The sequence below is a fragment of the Vitis riparia genome, chromosome 8 (assembly GCF_004353265.1).
Source record: "Vitis riparia cultivar Riparia Gloire de Montpellier isolate 1030 chromosome 8, EGFV_Vit.rip_1.0, whole genome shotgun sequence".
In the NCBI taxonomy this organism is placed as follows: Eukaryota; Viridiplantae; Streptophyta; class Magnoliopsida; order Vitales; family Vitaceae; genus Vitis; species Vitis riparia.
In genome coordinates, this window is record NC_048438.1 from 3250417 (window position 1) to 3269614 (window position 19198).

Below are 19198 nucleotides of genomic sequence, written 5' to 3' on the forward strand. Positions count from 1 at the left end.
TTCACTTTACAGGACTTCATTAAATTAGAATTGATTTGGGAATATCTAGATCATAGGTATGATCTCTCTTCCATCTAGATCTATATTATTTATGGTGTCATTGCCATGTTTTTTTTTTCTCCAATTAGATCTAGAGAAGCCTAAGACTAATAGCATGCACCCTAAATGATCTAAGGCTTGAAATGGAGAGATCTAAGGGTTCCTAACAACAAATGTACAATTTTCTACTATTGTGTTGGAGCATGAAACAATGGATTGTTTCTTGGATTTTCATGATATGCAGTTGGAACTAAAGAATATTCAATATCATGTTGTACTTATTCTTGTGGTCGGACAACTAGCCTAGTCTATATCACAAAAACTAGGTAATGTTAGTGCACTTTGAGCAAGAAATTGCAAGATAAAAGTCAATGAGCCTTTGAGATAAATGAGTATTCTTTTTTCTACACTTAGATACTCCTTTGTTGCATTCTAAAAATATTGGCACACATGATTCACAACATGTGTGATGTTAGGCGGATGAACCTAAGGTATTATAAGACCCCAATAATGATACGGTATTTAGTGGTGTTAACAACTTCTTGATTGTCATGTAGACTTGCCGCTTTGACTACAACCGGAGTATTACAATGGTATTTAGGTATAATCCATTAGTTAATTGAGATATCCCTAATATCTATTGTAGTAAGAATAAGTTGGTTATAATTTATAAATATTTATTTAAATTTTTAAATCATCCATTCACCTTCACTCTGGGTGTTCCCTGTTAGACTTTCGGTTGTTATTCAAATGATATTAAAACAATACCCATTTTTCACAAGGCTAACTAAAAGTGATCATCACCATGATTTGCATGATTTTTAGAATTGTTTCTATCATCATCTTTATCACCACTTTTCTCAGTCATGCTCTCACAAACCACAAATCACCTAACATTATACATTTCTCGCATAGTAGATTAAGGGCCAAGGTAAGATTCGTTGGTTTATGTCCTCTTCGACGGGTATTCCCTTCCTCTCCAATGGGTTCAAGGCTTACACAGAGTGTTAGACTTCCTTTTAATCAATAGTGTGTTCGGCAATAATATGCTTTAGGTTGTATTTGGTTGCCAATTTTTGGGAGAACATATAGCCATTTCTACACCCAGTCACCTTTCTATGTGCAATTTGACATAACAACGGATAAGGGTACTAGTATCTCTCACATTTCATGTCTTTAATTGATATCAATTATACAAGCTATGTGAACCTTAGGCTCATTATTAACTTTAGGACTACCCAAAAGCAAATTGTCCCTTAACATTTTTCCTATTCTTCAATGTTGTTCAACATTTCAGGAACCCGAGAAAAGGCGCACCGAAGAAGTAGTCTTGAAGATGAAGTGCTAAGCAGAGGCAACCCCATCTCACTTAAGCAATGATTTGGGCGTAGGTCTCTTCCCAATACAGGACTTTGGGGATGAGCATCCATGCAGGTAAGTATACGGACAATGATAGCATTGACAAGAGCATTCCAAGTTCACAGAGAATACCTGAAATAGGGCAGCCATCCCCGAATTTTCCTTTCCCCTCCACATGAGAGCCAAACGCTAGTTAATAAGCTATATAAATGACTCAGTGCCAAATGAAAAAGGAAAAAGGTTGGATCATATTTTTCTTAGGTTACGTTTGGTTAATGAGATAAGATATGATATGATATGTATATATTAAGATATCATATCTTATTGGATAGAATATACATATCTTAGGATATGATTTCCAATGGGTTATGATATCCTTGGATATACATATATTACAAACATGATATTTTAAAGTAGCACATCTTATACTATATTATATTTTATATTTAATTTATGAAAAAAAATATAATATATATTATTTTCAATATTTAAAATAAAAATTCTATTATATTTAAATATTTTCAATTTTAAAAAAATGAAATTTTTGTTATGTTTAACAATATTCATGATTAAATTATTTGAACTTTATAAATAAATTTTTTATATTATGTTATTTAATATATAAAAATAATTTATATATCATATATTAATATTATTTTATAAATATTTTTTTTTTAGTTTTTCCTTTTTAATCATAAATTTAATTTATAATAACAAATTACTTTGTTAAATGAGTATTTTAAAAAGTAAAAAAATGATAAAAAATAAATTTATCATTCATGGGATATATAATCTCATATTTTACCATGTGATTAACATATCCCATGTAAAGGGGAAAAAAAAAAAAGAGGTGGATAATATTTTTCACCACTTATCTTATCTCATGTTTGGTTGAACATAAGATAAGATAAATGATGAGATAATTTATCATCTTATCACCAACCAAACATGATATAGAATATAATATCTCATCTCTTATCTTATTCTATACTATATCTAACCAACCAAACATGACTTTAGGGAATTCTAACTTGATCATCAATGGGGTTGGGAGCTGCCGTATTTGACTCCCAAGATTTATTTTGGTCTATCATATGTGGATTTTAGGTACATTTTGTCAGTCTCTGGATCCCTTTACCTTTCAAAATGATCTGATGATGCTCACTTACTGTAAGCTTTGTATTCAAAGAGTTTAATATTCTATTGTTGTCGTGCAATCCATGCTATAAGCTTTGTATTGGATTCTTTGTCTTCTCAATATCAGATGGAACCAAGGATGAAAATATCGGTAATCACGGATATATCGGTATTTCGATTTTACGGATATATCGAATATATCAGAGATATATCGGTGGATATTTTGAAAAAAAATATCATAAGCTTAAAATTATTAAAAACTCATGAAAATGTAAGGAAAACCTCATAATAATATAATTAGAAGTATAATAGACATTTTAAAGTTATTTTATTGAAAATTTTGATATATGTATAACATGATTTATCATATTTGATAATAATATCGTATGCATCGATAAAAATATGAATTTTATAAGTGTACATTTATTATTAAATTACACCTAATATTATGATATTTGATTATAATATGTCTAATTTTAAAATATATATTAGTATTAAAATATAATCCATTTAATTCAATTGTATTAAACAATATAAAATAAATAATGATATATATATAATTTTTTAATATTTAATTAATTATTAATGATATTAAAAACATTATGAAGAAAATTATATAATTTTTATATTTTTGGTAATTAATTAAAAGACTTTGCATTTAATTATAAAATAATTATAATTAATTTGCTCTTTAAAATATTCTTATATTTTCTTTATATAATGAATTTAAGTAGATATATAGTTGTTGCATATTATGTATCAAAGGGCAACTTAGCCCAAGTGGTAAGCGGGTGAACCCCAAACCTTTTGGTTTGGGGTTCAAATCCTCTCAGCTCCAAGGAAATGGAGAGCACTGTAGCGCGTTGATGGGCACTGTAGCGGATTTGACTTTCGTTGACCCGCGTTGACCAGGCAATATATCGGAGAAAAATCGATTTATCGCCAAATCACCGATATATCGCGAGAAATCGCCGGACCTCGATACACGATATTTCAGCGATCTTCCTTGGATGGAACCCTTTTGAGATGGGTAATTTTTTCTTTGAGGAAAATAAATATAAAAATATTCTTAATTTCAAAAGCTGATAATTTTGGATCAAACTGTACACATAAATTTCACAAGACTTTCGGTTGTTATTGAAGTGGTATTAAAGCAATACCCGTTTTTCTCAAGGCCATCTAAAAGTGATCATCACCATAATTTGCATGATTTTTGGAATTGTTTCCATCATCATCCTTATCACCACTTTTCTCAGTTATGCTCTCACAAACCAAAAATCACCTAACAACCCTACATTTCTCACATCGGAGATTAAGAGTCATGATAAGATTCGTTGGTTTATCTCCTCTACGGCTATTCCCTTCCTGTTCAATGGGTTCAAGGCTTATGGAGAGTGTTAGACTTCCTTTTAATCAATGGTGTGTTTAGCAATAATATGTTTTAGGTCGTATTTGGCTGCCATTTTTGGGAGAACATATAGCCCAAAAAGGGGCAACCAAGGAGTAGTCTTGAAGATGGAGTGCTAAGCAGAGGCAACCCCATCTCACTTAAGTGATTTGGACGTAGGTCTCTCCCCAATACAGGACCTTGGGGATGAGCATCCATGCAGGTAAGTATACGGACAGTGATATCATTGACGAGCATTCCAAGTTCACAAAGAATACCTGGAATAGGGCAGCTGTCCCCGAATTTTCCCTTCCTCTCCACATGAGAGCCAAACGCTAGTTACTAAGCTATATCAATGACTCAGTACCAAATGAAAAAGAAAAAAAGGTTGGATCTTATTTTCCTTAGGGAATGCTAACTTGATCATCAGATGGGAATTCTAGCTTGACTCCCAAGGTTTATTTTGGTCATATCATATCATATGTGGATTTTAGGTACATTTTGCCGGTCTCCGGATCCCTTTACCTTTCAAAATACCTGATGATGCTCACTTACTGTAAGCTTTGTATTCAAAGAGTTTAATATTCTATTATTGCGGTGCAATCCATGCTAACTTACTAAAAGCTTTGTATTGGATTCTTTGCCTTCCCAACATCAGATGGAACCCTTTTGAGAGTCTTGGTCTGACTACGTCACAAGATGGGTAATTTTTTCTTTGAGGAAAATAAATATAAAAATATTCTTAATTTCAAAAGCTGTTAATTTTGGAGCAAACTGTATACAAAAATTTTACGAGAATTTTATCGAATTGAGTAACCACATTTTAAAAAAAAAAAATTAATAATAATTTATTCCACTAAAAAATTTAATGTCTAACAAACATGTGAGAAAATTACTCCACAAATATATTATTTATTTGGGATATTATTTATATATATATATATAATTCCTATCAAGCAATTGGTTCGCATTTTTTCCATATCGTAAGGGAGTTGAATGAGGCTTATGTCCAAGCTAATCTAAATGCTCCAATTGGATTGCATTGAAGGATTTGTTAATCAAACCCAGTTGAGTTTGCAATAAAAGTAATTTTTTTTTATTCTTTTTTAAAATCAAAATCTCTTTTAAAAATATTTGTTTCTTACTGTATCAATATTTACGTATTACCTTTTTCTTTTATTTCTTTTGTCTTGTCAAAATCACATTTATTGATTATAATTTTGATTTCAAGGTTAAAGCCATAGTAATCAAATGTGGTTGTAATCATAAAATTAAATGTAATAATAAAGTTAAACTATAGTTAGTAAGAGTTCTTTTTACAGGAATCAATTTAATAGAGTAACAACAATTCACCCAATGCAATAAGAATATGAACACCAATAATTTTTAGCGTGGAAAACTTTCCCAAATGTGAGAAGTAAAAACCACGGGACCTTTAGGCCACTTAAACCCTCCACTAATATAATCAATGGGTTACACAATTCTCTCTAGATGAAACTAGAGATTTACATCAGTCATATCTCAAGACAATTAGTCTTGGCAAATACAAAACAACTTGTATAAAACAATGGAGAGATCTCACCAAAACAGAGTCACTGTTCCCGGACACAAATCACCACTGTTCCAAACTCCAAATCCAATCTCCATCGTTCAAAATGAAGATCAATGAGTTAAAAACGTGCTAACCAAAAATCATCTCGATCAGACCACGGATTAATCTCGATCAAAGCTGAAGATCAGAACTGCCCGGGTGAGAAGAAATTCAACAACAAAGACGCACTGTTCACGAACTGAAACAACAACCTTCTGAAACTCCAAATCCGATCTTCACCGTTCAGATTAGAGATCAATGAGTTGAAAATCTCTCCTTCAAATTTCAGGTCGATCGGACCACACACGAAGCGGGATCGGCCATTTGATGAAATCTGGACAATAAAGAGAAGAAAAGAAATCAACGTTTTTCTTCTCTCTAACTTCAAAAATTCAGTGGCTCTTTTTCTTTTTCTCTCTAACTTTCTCTTCCTTTTTCTTCTTACTCTCCTCCTAGGGCTACAAAGATGATGAAGAAGAAAAGAAAACGGTTTCTTCTTCCCTTTTATACATTAAGGCCTAAGAAGCCTTAAATGTTTGGGCTTTGGGCTTTCCTCCACAAGAAGGAAATAACCCAACCCAACACTAACTGATAAGCTGATTATCTCAGTCATGTCGAGATCCTCTGGCTTGATTCCAGTGGGGAGTTTCCAATCAAAATGGTAAATAAAAATTGCCAATGATAGCTCAACGTTAGGTATAGCGAAGGACATGTCCGGACACATCCTCCTTCCAGCACCAAACGGGATAAATTCAAAGTCAGTACCCTTGTAATCAAGCGAACTGTCAAGGAATCTCTCAGGTTCGGTTCAAGAATCAGGATCTCGGCCAATGGCTCAGGCATTATCAATGACTCTAGTCTTCACAGGTATCTCATATCCATTAATCTCGTACCTCTCCCTACATTCCCTTGGAAGCAACAAAGGAGCAGGAGGGTGTAGCCTCAAGGTTTCCTTGACTACTGCTTTTATGAATTTTAATTCATGAATGCCGGATTCTTCCACAGTCCCTTTTCCAGCAAATTCCCGCCTTACTCGTGTCTTTTCCATCACTCTGGGGTGTCTTATCAGTTCAGTCATTGCCCACTCTCCAACTGTTGATGAAGTCTCGCCTCAACCACTGAACATGTCCTGAAAGAGGATTAATGAGCTTGATTATTCCACCATTGATGGTCTCTTTAGAGAATCAGTTTTTGCTTTTTAATTGCACTTGAAGTAAATCTATTCCTGATTTTCATTATGATCAGAAATATTTCTATTTTATTGCCTAAGTGGATGAAGTATTTTCTTCTTTCCTTATGATTTTTGATAATGGATTAGATTTTTGGGATTAAATGATATTGTGATAGAACAAAAGTTAAAAGTACTAACCAATATGACTGCTTTGACGTTGTTTTCAGCTAAGGGAAATTCAAGATCACCATCCTCTTGAATCTTTAAGAAAGTATCAACAAGATCTTCTGCTTCTAACTTGCCCCTCTTGGTCGTCATGCTCTCTTTGTGCTCCTTAACAATATTTTGAAGTATCCTATCAACCCTCTCATGCAGCTTCTCAAGTTTACTCCTTATTCCAGTGACTTGATCAACTCATTTTACAGAAGGGAAAACATCTGCAGCGCAGAAACCTGTTGCCAGCTCTGCCATCTCTGTCACAGCCCCTATGAATGAATCTTGGTCTTTGCATTTTTTTCCCAAAAGCCGCTCTTGCTATAATGGTAACGTCACATATTTCCTCGCTAAGATTGATTGTGGATCCTGAATGTGAAGCGATCCTTTTGATGACATTTGACACTTCCTCTTCCCTGATCAATTGGAAGGACTTAACACGCTTGGCGCTTAGAAGCTCAGTGGCACATAGTTTTCGTACTTGTCTCCAATAGTCACCGTACGGGGCAAAGCCAATGTTAGTAGAACCATATGATACGATGCTGGTCACCAAAAGATTAGGCCTTTGGGCAAAACTGATGTCGTTTGTTTTCATAAGCTCTTTGGCAATTTCTGGGGATGAAACCACAAGGGTGGAAACCTCACCAAGCTGTAGATGCATTAGAGGCCCATATTTCTTGGCCATTTCTCTCAGCATGAGATGAGGTAGGGCGCTGACCAGGTTGTGCATGTGGCAACAGCATGATTGAGTCGTTGGCTTTGGACCTCCTCACTTTCTTGAACAGCATGATTGAAAAGAGAAGGAAGGCAAAGAGGGTAGAAGAGGAGGGAAACTCCATGAGTAGGATGAAGAGAATGTAGCAGTGAGGGTAATGCTTGTGGTTTAATTTCTTCCCATAAATGTTTTCATCTTATACTAGTTTCAAGCTAATTTAAGTTGCCATCTTTGACTTGCAGCAGTGCAAATCACCAATATATTTTCTCTGGATGGGCTTGTAAGTTTTTTGAATGGCAGCCAACATATTTTATGAACTCCAATCTTTAACATCATCCTTGTGTTGAGATATTAGGAATATTTGGATATTAGGAAAATTGAGATATTAGGAATGTTAAGATACTAGGATATTAGTTGTTATTTCCTTATATCATTCATTCCTTGTATCATTCTTTCTCATTCTTAGAATGGTGATTACCCTCTATATATACTTTGTACATGAACGAATGAAATAAAAAAAAATGAAAAACTACCATTCATCAATTTGAAGACGGTATCAGAGCCATGGAACTGAAATCCTGGATATTTTGTCGGAATTATTTTGACTGAATCAAACTATGACGTTTGGTCACAACTCATGGAGATGCATATTGCCGAACGGGAAAAACTTTCCTACATTCAAATGCACTCACTGCAATAAGACTAGTCATACCAAGAGTCATTGCTTTGAAATTGTGGGATATCCAGACTGGTGGGATCATAATCGTGATCAATGGAAGAAAGATTCCAAGAAAACCTCGACTACAGCTGTTGCCGAAATAAAAACAAAGGCTAATGTTGCTGAGAAAGCCTTTGCATTGGTAGCCACTACAAATTATAGTGGTAAGTTTTTAAATACTTCTACACCTATTATTAATAGTGCATAGATAATTGATTCTAGTGCTACAGATCATATGACTTTTGATTCTAGACAGGTTTCACCCCTTAGACCTTCCTCACAAAAAATTGTTTCCACAACCAATGGTAACACAACCCCAGTCATTGGGGAAAGATCCTTAACTCTTACTGATACTTTGAATTTGGATTATGTTTTAGTTGTTCCATATTTAGATTACAATCTTTTGTCAATTTTTCAAATCACTGCAGCCTTATCTTGTATTGTCATTTTTTGACCTGAATTTTGTGTTATTAAGGACATCCAAACAAGACAGACGGTTGGTTGTGGTATTAAGCGGGGAAAACTCTATTACTTGGACTTGCAGTCAAAGGATTCAAATAAGTTGCGACAAGCCTTGATGGCAGATGGATCTGAGGGAGAGAAGAAAAAGTCTAAAATTTGGTTGTGGCATCGATGTCTGGGACATGCTTCCTTTGGTTATTTATAAAAATTGTTTCCTAGTTTGTCTGCAAAGAGTGATATTTCTGGTTTCCGTTGTGATATTTGTGAATTGGCTAAAAGTCATCTTGCTTCGTTTCCGTTAATTTTGAATAAAAGTCCGTTTCCTTTTATGGTCATACATTATGATGTTTGGGGCCCATCCAAAGTCCCAACTTTGAGTGGTTCACGTTTGTTTGCTACTTTTATTGATGATTGTACCAGAATGATATGGTTATGCTTGATGAAGACCAAAGATGAAGTGAACTTGTTGTTTCAAAATTTTCATAAAATGATTGAAACTCAGTACAATGCAAAGGTTCGGGTTCTGCGTAGCAATAATGGTGGAGAATATCAGAATTCTGATCTTCAAAAGTATTTGGAAGGACATGGCATCATTCATCAGACTACTTGTTCCAATACACCCCAGCAAAATGGAGTCACTGAACGGAAAAATCAACACTTGTTAGAGGTTGTTCGTGCTTCCTTGATAGCAGCAAAAATACCGATATCTTATTAGGGAGAAGCAATCACATCTGCCGCATACTTGATCAATTGGGTACCTTCCAGCTCAATTAACTTCCAAACACCTCTCCAAGCTCTTACTAATGTCGTAGTTGCCCCAACCATCCCAAATCTACCTCCTTGTGTGTTTGGTTGCATGGCATTTGTGCATCTACACAAACACGAACGCACCAAGTTAACTTCTCGTGCATTGCAATGTGTGTTTGTTGGTTATGCATTGCACAAAAAGGGATATTGATGTTACCATCCTCCAAATTGATGATTGTTTATTACAATGGACGTGGTGTTTCATGAAGATTCGATGTATTTTTCATTTGAGTCTAAACTTCAGGGGGAGTACCAGAAGGAAATTCAGACTCTCGATTAGGATTATCATATCTCTGAGGAGGATGAATCTAGACAATCTGAACTAGTGAACCAGGAAGCAGGTGAGTTGGATATGAGTGGTACAACTTTGGAACCAAGTAGTAATGACCACCCAGAAACTGAAGAAGTGATAGAAAAAGGAAGAGACAGTACAATTGAACCATCACCACCATCTAAACAATTTGGGTCCAAAGATGTCTTCACTGAAATACCAAACCAATCGTCGTTTGTTGAGGGTGTTCTTAATTTGGAACCTGGTCCATTCATGAAAGGGTTACCACATCGTCATAATAGAGGTATTCCTAAACCCACATATGAATCTGAATTGTCTACCAAAGTCAAATATCCTATGAGCAACTATGTTGATTACTACTCAAAAAGTGCTATTTCATAGCTTATAATTAACTCTTATAAACACTTTTGAGTAGTAGTTATCACCTTTTAACCCAATTAACATATTAAGGACCATTGCAATCAATTCTAATCAAATTGTGTTAAGTTTTGGTGTTTTGATAGCTTTTTTTTATCACCAAAGCAATCAGCGATTGAGGAGAGTTCTTTGGAATCCATGGCAAAGCAATGGAAAGCTCAGAAACATGAAGAACCGAAGCTTTGAAGTCCTTTGCCATAAGCAAATCCGGAATGCAAAGAGCAAAAGATGTTCGGACAAGGCGTCCGGACACACCATCGGATGGCGGCGGAACATGGTCTGTGGCAGGCTGTCCGAATGATGTAGCAAGGCTTTCTCACATTAAGTCAATGATCCGGACAACACATCCGGATAGGATATGCTATCATTCGGGTGTGATGTTCACGAGTGCCGTATGTTTCTCCTTGAGGGAGTCCGGATAGGGGAGCGCGTCACATGTCATCTTGGGGAATCCGGATGGAGTTGATCCAGATAGCCTGGCGGCGCGGATATCTCACAGCCGGATGGGAAAGGAGGACGTTCCGTCCGCCGACATTTCACATCCAGATATCTCACAGCCGGATAGGAGAGGAGGACGTTTCAACTTCTCCGGTCAGACATATTCGGATCCTCAGACAGCGCTTACCCGGAGAGTTTTTCTCTCAGTATACAGTGTCGCGGTGTTCTCCTGAAGCTTCTTGATATTTCCGACCGACATCTTGAGATATTTTGTTTTAGATATTTTATGTCTAAATCCCCAAACTCTCCTTGTAATCCACCTATCATAGGATTCCTTAGTCTTTAAGCAAGAACAAAAGGGTGATAAACCTCTTATATATAGTTGTAATTTTCTTGACATATAGAATATCTCTCTCGAGAGCTTGTTCTTGGAGAGAACCTTTTGTATAAGGAAGAAATATATTTTACAGAGCACTTGCTCTGTTTTTCCTTCATATATTTGTTTTCTCGTTAGTTTTCTTTCTAGCCAATCAAACTCTGAGGATTTTTCCTCAGAGAATGAGAGGCTAGGCTCTTCGTCTCTTGGAGTGAAGAAAGCCGGGTAAGTTTCTTCATGCAGAAATTGGAAGTTTTGTTGTTTTAGTTTTTAATGAAAAGAAAGTGTGACCCGTTAATGGTTTTTATATTTTTAGTTAACTTAAAACGCCTTTAAATCACCTAGGCCAACACTTGGTAAGGCAAGTGATCTCCGTTCATTGAGATGCACTAGTTTATTTCTTGAGAGCCTTTGGGAGGTGGTTTGAAGGTAGGATTTTCTAGAATAGCCAACACTTGGTAAGCTTTTGGACTCTAAGGAGACATCCATTAGTTATCTCTTACGAGCGTTTGATGGGTAATCCAAGGTTAAAGATCACTTTGAATGGCAAATGCTAGGTGAAAGGCACGAGCCATTGCAAGGTGCATCAGTGAGAGGGATTTAGTGTTTGAACCCATTAATGGGAAGCATCTGTACCGCATCGGTTAGAGAATTAACTATATGTTAATTCTTTAACACGAGGAAAAGAAACAAGTGAACGGAACTCTCCTTTTTGTATGAGGAACCTAAACCTAGTGATCTAAACTCCAAGAAACACTTTTCTTTGTAAGTAAAATCAGTTACTATTTTTGGTTAATTTAAAATCAAACCTTTTTCATTTAAACATCTTTATGTTTTCTTTTAAAGCTAACCGTGAAATGAAAAGGGACCAATTCATCTTTGGATTAATATCAATTGTGAAGTGAAAACCCATCCCAGTGAACGACCCTAGAGCCATTATGCTATGCTAGCTAAGGCTATCCTAGTACATAGTGTAATAGGTTATAAATTTTGTTGATTACTCCCTTCTGAGGACCACAATCAAGGGATACCAGCTGGACACGTATCAAATGGCACCACTGTCAGGGACCATTGAGAGAACATGAATCAGCTGAGACACCAATTGGGAACGAATCATATGTGTCTAACCATCGTTTGTCTAAATCAAATAAATCATTTGTAAAACAATTATCTACTGTAGCTATTCCTAACAATGTGCAGGAACCCTTAGCTGATCCAAGGTGGAAAGCAGCCATGAATGAAGAGATGAAATCATTGCAGAATAATGAAACATGGGAACTCATAGAATGTCCACCAGGAAAGAAGCCAGTTGGGTGTCGCTGGATCTATACTGTGAAGTACAAGACAAATGGTAGTATTGAACGATTTAAAGCAAAACTGGTAGCAAAAGGGTACACTCAAACTTATGAAATTGACTACATAGAGACATTTGCACCTGTAGCTAAGATCAACACAGTTCGAGTATTACTGTCTTTAGCTGCAAACTTGGATTGGCCATTACAACAATTTGATGTGAAAAATGTCTTTCTGCATGGTGAGATATCTGAAGAAGTATATATGGACCTTCCACCAGGATGCATGGTGTCAAAAGAACAATGTCAGAAGGTGTGCAAATTGAATAAGTCATTGTATGGGTTGAAGCAATCCCCGAGAGCATGGTTTGGAAGGTTCACAAAGTCAATGAAGCTTTTGGCTATCGTCAAAGTAATTCAAATCACACTTTGTTCCTGAAAAAGCAACATGGTAAGATTACGACACTCATCGTATATGTGGATGACATGGTAGTTACAGGAAATGATCCTGAAGAAAGAAAAGTTCTACAAAATTATCTATCTAGAGAATTAGAAATGAAAGATCTAGGTCCTCTGAAATACTTTCTTGGGATTGAAGTTTCTCGATCAAGTGAAGGAATTTTTTTGTCTCAAAGAAAGTAAGTCTTAGATCTTTTACAGGAGACTGGAATGTCGGGATGTCAACCTGTTGATACACCAATAGAAGAAGGTCTGAAATTGTGTGTTGAGCAAGTATCAACCAATAAGGGAAGATACCAGAGACTTGTGGGGAGATTAATGTACTTAGCTCATACAATACCAGATCTTGCTTATGCATTGAGTGTAGTAAGTCAATACATGCATAATCCCGGAAAGCAACATATGAATGCAGTCATGCGTATTTTGAGGTGTTTAAAGAATGCTCCTAGGAAGGGAATTTTGTTCACTAAAAATGTTGATCATTAGAGTATAGAAGTATATAGTGATGCTGATTGGGTCGGTGTAGTGGATGATAGGCGATCTACATCTAGTTACTTTACTTTTGTAGGTGGTAATCTTTTGACATGGAAAAGTAAGAAGAAGAATGTCGTCGCTCGTTCAAGTGCAGAAGTGGAATTTAGGGGTATGGCTCTAGGACTTTGTGAGGCATTATGGCTAAAACTACCATTCATCAATTTGAAGACCTTGGTGTGTATTGATCTGGAAATGGATAGTGGAAATGAATGGATTTGCCTTTGAATTGAATGACATTTTTCTCATTTTAACACAACATTCTGGACCAATCAAATGGATTTGTCAACTTTGTTGAATCATGCAGATATGCAATTATTTCAGACTTCTTTTCGTTAATAGCTACTTTGAAGTTATTAATCATGCATTCAAATTTGCCCTAAATTATATATATAGCTTATGACATTATGTTGCATACTAGAACTGCATGGTTCAAACCCACCTGATGTAGGCAATCTAGAAACCATTTTTAAAATCCAAATGAGTTGCTGCCATCCTCGGCGTTGGTGATTATACTTGAAACAATAGTCCAAGAAGAGTGATAACATGTCATTTTCACAGGTGAAAGTGGTGGCAGAAAGTTAGTATTCTACTTGGTATACGACTGAAAATCCATCATAATAATTAAGTGTGGCAGCCCAAATACAAATAAAAAAGACTCCAATGCATTAGACTAACCCCACCAGAAAAAAACTAATGAAAACGAAGACTTTCCTAAGATTTTTAAGGCAATAAAAAAAAGGAAATCATCAGTTTCTTTGTCTGTATATCCTGCATTGGGGCAGTGGCAACCATCAACATCATTTAATTTCATATAGTTTTAACATATTTAAAGAAATCCTAGCTGATTCGTTTTTGGGTGAAAAGCTTACGGCCGCGAACTTGAGCCCTTGTGCAAGGTGGAACATAAAATTTGCCTCCGAGAAGTGGTTTTAATTGGGACAAATTTAAAAAATGTAACTATAAAATTTTAAATATTGATAAATCAATGGTTTGTAATGCCCGAAACTCAATTTCAGGGATAAAAACACAATTTAAAAAAAAAAAAAATTAGAAGATGGTAGCAAAGTTTTTTCATATTTAAGAGTTTTAGGTATAAAATAGATTTCATGACTTTTCTATAAAGCAATCTTTTTTCACATAGATTAGAGTGATAAAAGAATGTAGAGTTGAAAATTTGAAACCTTAAGAGTTTGAAGATCTATTTTTATAGATACAAAATGAGCCTTTTTTGAGTCATTTCCACTTTAAGTCTCTGAACTTGAGGTTTGAAATGGCTATCATACCCTTAGATTACCTTAAAGTGGGGGGTTTTGGGGAATAATAAAATGGTTTAAAAGCCAATTTTCAACTCTAATGCAGGAGTTTATTTGGTTCCGCAAGAGGTGTCTATTTGTTTCGTACATCTGGTGATTGTAACATCTTATACCAGATAGGGAAAAAAAGTTCTTAAAAAACCACAATAAAGAATAATAATAGGAAGAAATGAATAAAAGAATGAAAATAAAATACATAACGATTTATTTAGTTCAGTCTCAAGCCTACATTGACGAGCGAAGATGAAGAAGAACTTCCATTATTATTGATAGAGATTATAACCTTAGAGTTCTCAAATCCCAAAGTCCCAATTTATATCCAAAAAGAGACTCGCTATTTTGGTAAAAATCTCTTCCCATATTTTTTTCCTAATTACAAAGAAAGATTCCACATGGGAAACTACGTGTATAATTGTCAAACATGTCTTTTCCTAAAAAAAGATCTCATAATAGGATATTTCGTTTATAATAATAGGAAACCCACTTACAAGAATAGCTTTTATTAGGAAACTATCAATAACTTTTCAATTGACTCAAAAAGAGAATTTGAGACACTTTCCAACAATCTCCACTTTGGCTTAAATTTCCAAGATTCAAACAAACTCCAAAGTCTTCCATGTTACTTTATTTCCACACCCCAAAAGGGCCTTCAGATATTACTAACACCAATTAAGTTCAAGTAATGTTGAATTTAATTGTAGGAACAAACTTAGAAGGTGTTTGTTTTTTTAGCTTTTTGCTAAAAACCATTTGTTTTCAGACTTTCCGTTGTTTGTTTTTCTACATTTTTATGACTTATTATAAACTTTTTGCAGAATAGGAAAAACCAAAATATTTGGCTTTATTTAAATAGAAAAAACAACATGTTGATTTTTCTTTACTTTTTAATGCTTAATAGAAATAAAATATTACAAAAACAAACAATATAATACTTAACACTATTAAACATTAAAGTTCTATTTAGAATTAAGTAAAAAAAAAATCAAACACCACCTTAATCATCATATCTACAAGATTGTCCATTGTAGGGATTTTTTTCATTGCAATAGCATCTTATGCAATCACATCCCCGATACAATGCATTATGACATCAATATGTTTGGTCCTCTCATGGAACATTTGATTTTTAGTCAAATGTATGACACTTTGTCGATCACAATACACAACAGTCAACTCCTATTGTAAGCCTAAATTGCCAACCAAAGCCTTAAATCAAATAGCTTCTTTCACTACTTCTATGGTCACCATGTATTATGTTTTTGTGACCGCCATGTATTCTACTTTAATGGTTGACAAGATAACTGTAGATTGCAAAGTTGCTTTCCAACTAATAACACTACCACATAAAATGAATACATATCCTATTAGAGATCTTCTTCTATCCAAATCTCCAACATAATCAAAATCAACATAACCAACAATTTCTTTAGAGATGTCACTACTTTTATCAATAAACCCAATATTTATCAAATAATCAAATCATTGCTATCCTATAATAACCAAATTATCAAAGAGTTTTTAACTTAACACATTGTCCATAATAGATAATACAAATGTCAACCACAAGGTCCACAACACTTAAATAGTTACTCAAAATATAACATGTCAATGTTTGAATAGTCATGAAGATTTTTGCATACTTATAAATATAAAATTCATGTCTTCATTCATTTTGGAAATTGGAAAATGGATATTGAAAATGAGCATCTGGTAAACCAAAGTTCTCCACATCAACCCCTTCTACAACCACTCCACCACCATTCTCATTATCTACAAAAATATTGAATATATATTACCAAGAAATAATTTTTGAAGGAAAAATATAATTATTGAACTTTTATAAGTTTAAATATTCTACTAACCAATGTGAGAACTTGAACCTTCCACTTCATTTATTGGAATTGATCATTCTTTGTATAGAAGATTTTCCAATTCTTCAACATCTAGCTCTGCTGGCTAATCCTCATCAACTATCCAAAAATCTGTCTCATCAATGCATGCATAATCAATGGGATCATAGATTCTTTTCTTGTTATAGAGCCTAAAAAATAAAAGCATATAATTATTCATAATTGTGAATAAAAGAATTTAAATTCAAAATAACTAAGAAAACATTTATATCGATTTTTTAGTCGTAAATTGTAATGAACGTATACAAGATCATTAAGCCTTTGATGTTTCAATCTATTCCTTCTTTTGGTATGTATATGTTCAAAGACACTCCAATTCCTCTCACATCCAGAAGACAATGTAGTTTGGCTCATATTTGAATGACCAAATTTTGCAAATGTAGTGCACTATATCAATGCAGCCTCCACCATTCATCTAGTTACCATTTCACATTAAAAATAAGAAAATTAAAACATTAGCAAGTTTAAATTATTAAATAGTAAGTAGGTAACTAATGAAAAAGAACAAAGACGCTAATAAATGAAAATAATCTTTTACCGAGTTGAAGTACTTCACGTGAAGAATAAGCAAGGTTTCTTCCAAAACTTCCCAATCGATCATGAAACAACTTCATTTCATTCATTGTATCAAGCTTGACTTTCAAAACTTTTTGATCAATAACATCCATGACACCTCCAATAACAGTTAGCATATTACAAAAGTTTCCCTGATCATATTGAAAAACATGGATTCAACTAATAAGCTACTGAATGAATGTTTTTCTTTAGTTGTTGATCCCAACGTTGCTTTATGATCTCTGTATAAGGCTTGTATAGTCTTTTGTTGTAGTTAAACAATTTCTTGATACCCAAATGAACCCTATACATGCCTTCATACACATATCACATTGAAGGCCTCTTATCACAATCAACAATACGCAATAAGCACATTAGTGGAGACATAAAATTCAAAACAATCAAACATTCATTCCAAAATCTATTATCTAATATGATGGAAACTACAACTTTGCTTTTATTATCCTTTGAATATCTAAAGTCCACAAAGAATTTACTACTCACCAAAGCTTGCAAGTCATGTTTATGATCATGACGACTCTTGAGTGCAATGAATGTAGTAGCAAAGCAAGTTGCACTAGGTCGGAGACTCTCCCCCCATCCGTCTCTTTTTCTCAACCAACTTAACAAAGCAACATGATTATACACAAAAATTGTCACATTTGATGCACGTCTTATAAGTTCAGCAACATGGACCATCTCACCAATATCCTTAAAGATCAAATTAAGACAATGAGCTGCATAAGGTGACCAATTGATGTGTTTATGCTTCTGAGAAATCAATCTCCTCGTGGCCACATAATTTGCTGCATTATCAATCACTATATGAACTACATTGAGTGGACCCACCCATTTAATCATCTCATCAAATAATAGAAACAAATTAGTTACATCATTGACAATGTCTGAAACATCAATAGATTTCACAAACGATATTCCTTTAGGACAATACACAAGGAAGTTGATGAGTGTTCTTTGTCTATTATCTGTCCAATCGTCACCCATTATTGTACACCCAATTTTCGCCCAAATTGCATGATAAGAGTTCATAAGTAACTAAACTTCTTTCTTAGCATCCTTTAAAAGATTAACCCGTAGTTGATGGTAATTTAGACCCTTATATCTAGGACCAATTGTAGATATAACATCCAACATTGGCTTGAAGTAAAAGGAATGCAAAACATTAGTAGGAATGCATGCATCATAAAAGAATCTCCCAATCTCCATATCTGCTCTCCAAATAGCTTCTTTCCCAGTTAATACACTCCTCAGGAAAGGTTGAGCTCCTTGAGTATTTCTTGGTACAAAATACTTATCCACTATTGATTTTTTTCTTTTTCCACTACTAACTACCATAGGACTTTGCATTTCTTGAACCTCTTATTCACCTTCTGTCATATCCCCTTCAAATTGTGACACATTAGGACCATAAGGATTTATGTATTCATATGCTTCTTGAGTTGCTTTCTTGGAATTTAAAAACTCTTGCAAAGAATTTTCCATTCGAAATCTGACATTAGGAGGAACTGATTTACATAGACCAATATCTTCTTTCACTCCAGCAAGATATTGTTTCATTTTATGAATACCCATATCTTTCTCAATCTTTTTACAATACAAACAAATAAGAGTTTTCTTTCTATTTGCATATCTTTTTTCAAAAACATGCTTCCATGCAAGGTCAGTCTTACTTCTACTTGTTTGTGAATTGGCAGTTGAATCTTGACCAGATGATGGAGTCAAGTTTGATTCCATTTTTTATTTCTCTATCAAATTAGAAACAAAAATCTCATATTAATCTAGAGAATGAAAGTCATCAATAATTTATAAAAATCACATATTAATCTAGAGAATAAAAGTCATCAACAATTGAAAAAATGAGAAATTTACTTTCAAACCAAACATTTATCTAAAATTTATAATTATTAAATATTATAAAATGTAATTCTTGAAATTCATAATATAATTATTAAATATTATAAATGTTACTTTCACATATTAACCAAGCAAATT

The 19198-nt window shown here is 34.2% G+C and overlaps 1 pseudogene; it reads right to left on the reverse strand.

Moving 5' to 3' along the window:
- Positions 1-5658: 5658 nt before the first annotated feature.
- On the reverse strand, positions 5659-7624 carry LOC117920217 (annotated as a pseudogene).
- Positions 7625-19198: the final 11574 nt, after the last annotated feature.